Genomic DNA, 7,907 nt, shown 5'->3' on the forward strand with positions numbered 1-7,907 from the left:
AGTATATTTTTATAGATCCCTCAATAATTTTCTATATAAATGTCATCTGAGAAAAAAATATTTCCTTCCTTCCAGGTTTTATGCATTTCATTTCTTTTCCTATTTATGCTAGCAAAGACTTCCATTGAAGTACTGAATAAAAATGATGAGAACGATTGTTCTTGCCTTCTTGATCTTATGAGGAAAATATTTAACGTTTCTATATTATACATACTATTAGTGGTGTGTCTTTTGTAGATTTTATTAGAAGACAGGTGATTTCCATCTATTCCTGGTTTACTATGAATACTTATCATGAATGGCTTTTCCATATATAATAGACAATTTTTCATGTTTTAAAATATGTAAGTTTTAATGACTGCATAGGCTCTGTTGTTATGTACCTTTTAGCTAAAACTCAGTTATTTATGAGTTAGCACTCTTATGTCTTGTTAAATACCTGCGGTGCTGAATTTTGTAAACATTTCATTAAATAATTCATAGAAGAGAGTTGCTAGACAAAATACTGTGCAGTGTTTCGAATTTTGATATATTTTGCATGTAGTTAGTTTTGATAAAACCAAAAACGCTTGACAATTTGGAAGCTCACTAAAACTGGGGAACAAAAGAACATTTTTTGAAAATGAGAATATCTAGGGCGGCTGGGTGGCTCAGTCATTAAGTGTCTGCCTTCGGCTCAGGTCATGGTCCCAAGGTCCTGGGATCGAGCCTCACATCGGGCTCACTGCTCGGCGGGAAGCCTGCTTCTCCCTCTCCCACTCCCCCTGCTTGTGTTCCCTCTCTCGCTGTGTCTCTCTCTCTGTCAAATAAATAAATAAATAAAATCTTAAAAAAAAGGAGAATATCTAAAAAGTTCTTCCTGCACTTTATTAGATAAGATGAAACATAGTATATGAGAGAAAAATTCTGTATTTCATTATTTACACAGATATCTATACCTTCAAAATCACTTTTCTCTGGAATGTGTCCTAAAGTGTCAGTCACATTTTGGCATAATATGTAAAAACCTCTGTGTAGCTCTGCATACCTTTCCAGATCATTTTGTTTTTAATGAGCTATAACTTGATTTTGAACATGAAATTCAATAGTCTGAAATGCATTTGTTTTTGTTATAATGGAATTAATGCCTACATTAATTGTTAAATCAAATTTCCTCTACTGTAGTTTTAAAAAATGTGCTAAACTCAAATGTAAATTGTAATTGGTAGATTTAACAATTTATCAATTATTGCCCTAGTGTTTTGTCTTTTTTTTTTTTAACTAATTAGAGACAGGCTGTAAACTAAAAATTAAAAAGCTAAACATTAATTGGATTCTTTTGTGGCAATTAAAAATATTTCTTAATGTGATATTTTTATCACTATTTGTATGTCTTAACTTCATATAAAGTGTAATATTCTGTGAACCACAATGAGCATTTCTATTGATAAGTCCGATATTCTAGGTCTTTTTTTTAATAATTTTTTTATTATTATGTTAATCACCATACATTACATCATTAGTTTTTGATGTAGTGTTCCATGATTCATTGTCTGTTCATAACACCCAGTGCTCTAAGCAGAACGTGCCCTCTTTAATACCCATCACCAGGCTAACCCATCCCCCCACGCCCCTCCCCTTTAGAACCCTCAGTTTGTTTTTCAGAGTCCATCATCTCTAATGGCTCATCTCCCCCTCCGACTTACTCCCCTTCATTCTTCCCCTCCTGCTATCTTCTTCTTCTTTTTTTTTCTTAACATATATTGCATTATTTGTTTCAGAAGTACAGATCTGTGATTCATCAGTCTTATACAATTCACAGCGCTCACCATAGCACATACCCTCCCCAATGTCTATCACCCAGCCACCCAATCCCTCCCACCCCCCACCACTCCAGCAACCCTCAGTTTGTTTCCTGAGATTAAGAGTTCCTCATATCAGTGAGGTCATATGATACATGTCTTTCTCCAATTGACTTATTTCACTCAGCATAACACCCTCCAGTTCCATCCATGTCATTGCAAATGGCAAGATCTCATTCCTTTTGATGGCTGCATAATATTCCATTGTGTATATATAATACCACATCTTCTTTATCCATTCATCTGTCGATGGACATCTTGGCTCTTTCCACAGTTTGGCTATTGTAGACATTGCTGCTATACACATTGGGGTGCACATAGCCCTTGGGGTCCCTACATTTGTATCTTTGGGGTAAATACCCAGTAGTGCAATTGGTGGATCGTATGGTAGCTCTCTTTTCAACTTTCTGAGGAACCTCCATACTGTTTTCCTGAGTGGCTGCACCAGCTTGCATTCCCACCAACAGTGTAGGAGGGTTCCCCTTTCTCCACATTCCCGCCAACATCTGTCGTTTCCTGACTTGTTAATTTTAGCCATTCTGACTGGTGTGAGGTGGTATCTCATTGAGGTTTTGATTTGGATTTCCCTGATGCCGAGTGATGTTGAGCACTTTTTCATATGTCTGTTGGCCATTTGGATGTCTTCTTTGGAAAAATGTCTGTTCATGTCTTCTGCCCATTTCTTGATTGGATTATTTGTTCTTTGGGTGTTGAGTTTGATAAGTTCTTTATAGATTTTAGATACTAGCCCTTTATCTGATATATCATTTGCAAATATTTTCTCCCATTCTGTCGGTTGTCTTTTGGTTTTGTGGACTGTTTCTTTTGCTGTGCAAAAGCTTTTTATCTCAATGAAATCCCAATAGTTCATTTTTGCCCTGGCTTCCCTTGCCTTTGGCGATGTTTCTAGGAAGAAGTTGCTGCGGCTGAGGTCGAAGAGGTTGCTGCCTGTGTTCTCCTTTAGGATTTTGATGGACTCCTGTTTCACGTTTAGGTCTTTCAACCATTTGGAGTCTATTTTTGTGTGTGGTGTAAGGAAATGTCCAGTTTCTTTCTTCTGCATGTGGCTGTCCAATATTCCCAACACCATTTGTTGAAGAGACTGTCTTTTTTCCATTGGACATTCGTTCCTGCTTTGTCAAAGATCAGTTGACCACAGAGTTGAGGGTCCATTTCTGGGCTCTCTATTCTGTTCCATTGATCTATGTTTCTGTTTTTGTGCCAGTACCATACTGTCTTGATGATGACAGCTTTGTAATAGAGCTGGAAGTCCGGAATTGTGATGCCACCGGCTTTGCTTTTCTTTTTCAATATTCCTCTGGCTATTCGGGGTCTCTTCTGGTTCCATACAAATTTTAGGATTATTTGTTCCATTTCTTTGAAAAAAGTGGATGGTATTTTGATGGGGATTGCATTGAATTTGTAGATTGCTCTAGGTAGCATTGACATCTTCACAATGTTTGTTCTTCTAATCCATGAGCATGGAACGTTTTTCCATTTCTTTGTGTCTTCTTCAATTTCTTTCCTGAGTATTTTATAGTTTTCTGAGTACAGATCCTTTGCCTCTTTGGTTAAATTTATTCCTAGGCATCTTATGGCTTTGGGTGCAATTGTAAATGGGATCGACTCCTTGATTTGTCTCTCTTCTGTCTTGTTGTTGGTGTATAAGAATGCCACTGATTTCTGTGCATTGATTTTATATCCTGCTACTTTACTGAATTCCTGTATGAGTTCTAGCAGTTTTGGGGTGGAGTCTTTTCGGTTTTCCACATAAAGTATCATATCATCTGCAAAGAGTGAGAGTTTGACTTCCTCCTTGCCAATTTGGATGCCTTTGATTTCTTTTTGTTGTCTGATTGCTGTGGCTAGGAGTTCTAATACTATGTTGAATAGCAGTGGTGAGAGTGGACATCCCTGCCATGTTCCTGACCTTAGGGGAAAAGCTCTCAGCTTTTCCCCATTGAGAATGATATTCGCTGTAGGTTTTTCATAGATGGCTTTTATGATATTGAGGTATGTACCCTCTATCCCTATACTCTGAAGAGTTTTGATCAAGAAAGGATGCTGTACTTTGTCAAATGTTTTTTCCGCATCTATTGAGAGGATCATATGATTCTTGTTCTTTCTTTTGTTAATGTATTGTATCACGTTGATTGATTTGCGGATGTTGAACCAACCTTGCAGCCCAGGGATAAATCCCACTTGGTCATGGTGAATAATCCTTTTAATGTACTGTTGGATCCTATTGGCTAGTATTTTGGTGAGAATTTTTGCATCCATGTTCATCAAGGATATTGGTCTGTAATTCTCCTTTTTGATGGGGTCTTGGTCTGGTTTTGGGATCAAGGTAATGGTGGCCTCATAAAATGAGTTTGGAAGTTTGCCTTCCATTTCTATTTTTTGGAACAGTTTCAGGAGAATAGGTATTAATTCTTCTTTAAATGTTTGATAGAATTCCCCTGGGAAGCCATCTGGCCTCGGTCTTTTTAACAGATGTTCGTTCACACTTTTTCTTTTGCTGCTAGAGTGTAAGCTCATGAAGGATGGAACTATTCCTTTCATTCAGTGATTGATCTCAGTCATGTAGCCTGGCACATATTAGGTACTCAATTTGTATTTCTTAACAAAATAAATAATATGTACACTTTTTTATTTTAATTAAAATATTAATTGAGGGCGCCTGGGTGGCTCAGTCATTAAGCATCTGCTTTCGGCTCAGGTCATGATCTTGGGGTTATAGGATCAAACCCTACATCGGGCACCCTGCTTGTGTTCCCTCTCTCGCTGTGTCTCTCTCTGTCAAATAAATAAATACAATCTTTAAAAATAATAAAATAAAATATTAATTGAAGTAGTGTTGCATCCTAAATATCAATTTAATGATGTAAGAAATTAGAGGCTTAAGAAATTCAAGTTACCTTCTATGTATATTTTTCGTACAGTGTTTATATTATACTATTTCCATTAAGAAACTTAAGACCATCTACCAACAGTGCTAATTTCACTTTTCAACTTTTTTTTTCTGTTTCAGTAAATATATTTGGTTGATTTAGAAGGTTAGGTCATATCTTAGAAAGGAAATTCATGCAAAGAGATAAATTTTATTCTCGGGTCTCAGAAATTCTTATAGTAAAACCAACTCCTCCCTTGTCCAGAAAGGGAGAAAACTTCTTTTAATAATATTTTGTTAGTAATGTTAGGTGGCAAAATGGTATTTGTTACATGGTTAGTAATTCTCAATTAATTCAAGCATTGGAGAGATTGAGCTTAAGAAATTAATTATCTGAAATACTTATTTAAATGGGTTTTCTAAAAAGAAAATCCCAGAAGAATGAATGAATAGCTAAATTTTCCTCAAGCCAGGATACTTTTAACATAGAAAGCTTTCAATATATAAAAAGTGATGTAGTAAGAGTACTTGAACACATTTTCATATTTCCAAAGGCATACAAGTCAGCCTTCTGAGTATGTTTTGATACTTGTGAGGCTCTTAGGCATGCTTTATGACAAAGTAAACTGCATTCCATAGGTATAATGGGACTTAAGTTTTAATTTGCCTTTTAATCTTCTCTTCTGATAAATGGCTTTCAGCAAATGTAAAATTAATTAACAGTGATTTCTGAGATTTTTATTAATTCCTCTGTGTAGATTATTTATAAATTTAGAGTAGCTTAAATTACTTCTAGATAAATTATTAATGAACTGTGAGAGCTTAAAGCCTTAGAAATCTTTTACATGCTTAGCTATCTTTTTAATAGGAAAATTTGATCTAATAATTATTAGATTTAACAAGATGATATTCAGTTATCCTTATCTGTAGTTGCATTGTTCTCACAGATTATCTCTTGGGATTCTATTGTGGGTTTTTTTGTTTGTTTGTTTTAGGAGAGAATAATTAAAGGTAAAAATTAGCGAAGAAAAAAAGGAAACATTTCATGGTGAAATAAAGGTTATGTGCAACTCATGTTCGTTGTTAATGTCTTCTTTATCATTTAACATAATGTATAGTCAAAGTAGTTCTTAAATCAGTTGTTAAATTATTTTAACTGTAAGTATATCTAGTAAAGTAGGAGCTCAGTACATCTGCACTGTCAAATGTCCAGCAATTTTCGTGGAAAGTTTCAAATCCCTACTTACACACAGCATTCTAATGACAATCCTGACCAAAAGTGAGTCCCTAGAATGAGGAAAAATGATTAAATCTTCATTGCTACACTTAATAAAATAATCTATTTCACATAAGACTTGATGATTTACTCCATATAGCAATATATCTATATATATATAGTATTGCCTCTAAAAGATCACCATAAATTTATTGAGTGTAACATGAATAATATATTTTTTATTTTTATGTGGATTTATTTTCTTTTTTAATTAAAATTTTTATTTTAAGATACTTGCAGATTCACCTGTAGTTCTCAGAAAGAATACAGAGATACCACATTATCCTTTACCTGGTTTCCATCAATGGTAATATCTTGCTGAACTGTAATATTATATCACAGCCAAGATACTGACATTGATGCAGTCAAGATAGGGAACATTTCCATTACCATGAGAATCTCTCATATTGCTCTTTTATAGACAGCACATATTTGGATTATGTCTTATAGACCATCCTGCCAATTCCTGTCTTTAATTTGTGTTTTCAGATCATTTCCTTATAATTTAATTATTGAAATATTAAGGATTAAGTCTACCACTTCTTTTGTTTTCTATTCTGTTTCTCATGTTTTGTTTTCTTTTTTCTGCCTTCCCTGGGGTTACTTGAACATTTGTTTAGAATTCCATTTTGATCTATCTACAGGACTTTTGAGGTTATTTAGTTTTGAAGTTTATTAATGGTTGCTATAGGTTTTATATATACAAAACTTGTCACTATCTATTGGTGGTTGTAATCTTACCAGTTCAGATGAAGTAGGAAAATCTTGCCTCCTTTTATGTCATTTGGCAGCCCCTCATTCCTAATATAGTATCTTGAATATATACATTTAGAATCCCATTAAATAACATTATTTTTGTTTGATTAAGCTTAATTTGGAAAACTCAAGACAAGAAAGAAAGCCTATGTATCCATATTTTGCTGCCCATGTTCTCTTTTCTTCCTTCCTGATGCTCTAAGTTTCCTTCTTTTATTGTTCTCTTTCTGTTTACAAAACTTTATTCCTTTAGGGTAGATCTTCTGGCAATAAAGTCTCAATTTCCCTTCATCTGCGAATGTCCTGATTCTACCTTCATACCCTGAAAATATTTTCACTGGGTACAGTATTTCGGATTGACCACTTTGTTTTTTTTTTTTTTTTGATTTAATAAAGTTTTATTTTCTAAAATGTACAGTTGGTGGGATCTTGCTCACGCATCTTCACCAGCAGCCGGGGCATCTCCACCCTTGGTGTTTCTGGTGTATATTATTTGAGCTCTGTGCTTTAAAACCAGTTTAATAAGTCCTTCACTAAGGAGCTCCTGAAGGGCTGCCCTGGCCAGGGAACCTCGACTCTTCAGTCTCAGAAACAACAGCTGGAGTAATAAGCTTATAGTTGGGAACTTCCTTACAGAGTTTGTCATATGTCACTTTGTCAAACAAGACCAGATTATTGAGCTTGTCTCGAACTTTGCCTTTGGACCACTTCTTCTTTATGGCCTTGCCCCCAGATTTGTTCACTGGGTCTTTGTCTTTCTTGGCCGACTTTCCGGCAACCTTCTTCTTGTCATCCTTGGGCTGCATAGCGAAGCTTGGAGAGCAGCGTCCACCCCGGCAGCCTCGCTAAGATGTCGGACAAAAAGGAAACACTGCTCCCCAACCGGCCCAGAAACCTCCATCCGCAGCCAGCGCTTCCGGGGCAAGGGGCGGAGCCCGCGGAGGAAGGTCAGAGGCCCGGCCCCCTCGTCCAGCAGGGAGCAGGCCGGAGTGAGGGGATAGTCGTTACCGAGCCCCGCACCCCGAACCCTGCCGATGACTTATTGGGCTTTGTCGCTAGTTGTGAGGCAGCCACACGTTGTATTCCCCGGCCCTGGAAACCAGTAAAGAGAGACAGAAAACAATCTGCCAGGCCTCGCAACAAT

The 7,907-nt window shown here is 36.3% G+C and overlaps 1 pseudogene; it reads right to left on the bottom strand.

The window, feature by feature from the left end:
- Window positions 1–7,196: 7,196 nt before the first annotated feature.
- On the bottom strand, window positions 7,197–7,569 carry LOC114209418 (small ribosomal subunit protein eS25 pseudogene; annotated as a pseudogene).
- Window positions 7,570–7,907: the final 338 nt, after the last annotated feature.

The sequence above is a fragment of the Eumetopias jubatus genome, unplaced genomic scaffold, assembly GCF_037043125.1.
Source record: "Eumetopias jubatus isolate StellerSeaLion01/CBP00866 unplaced genomic scaffold, mEumJub1_p1.0 scaffold_5, whole genome shotgun sequence".
Taxonomy (NCBI): domain Eukaryota; kingdom Metazoa; phylum Chordata; class Mammalia; order Carnivora; family Otariidae; genus Eumetopias; species Eumetopias jubatus.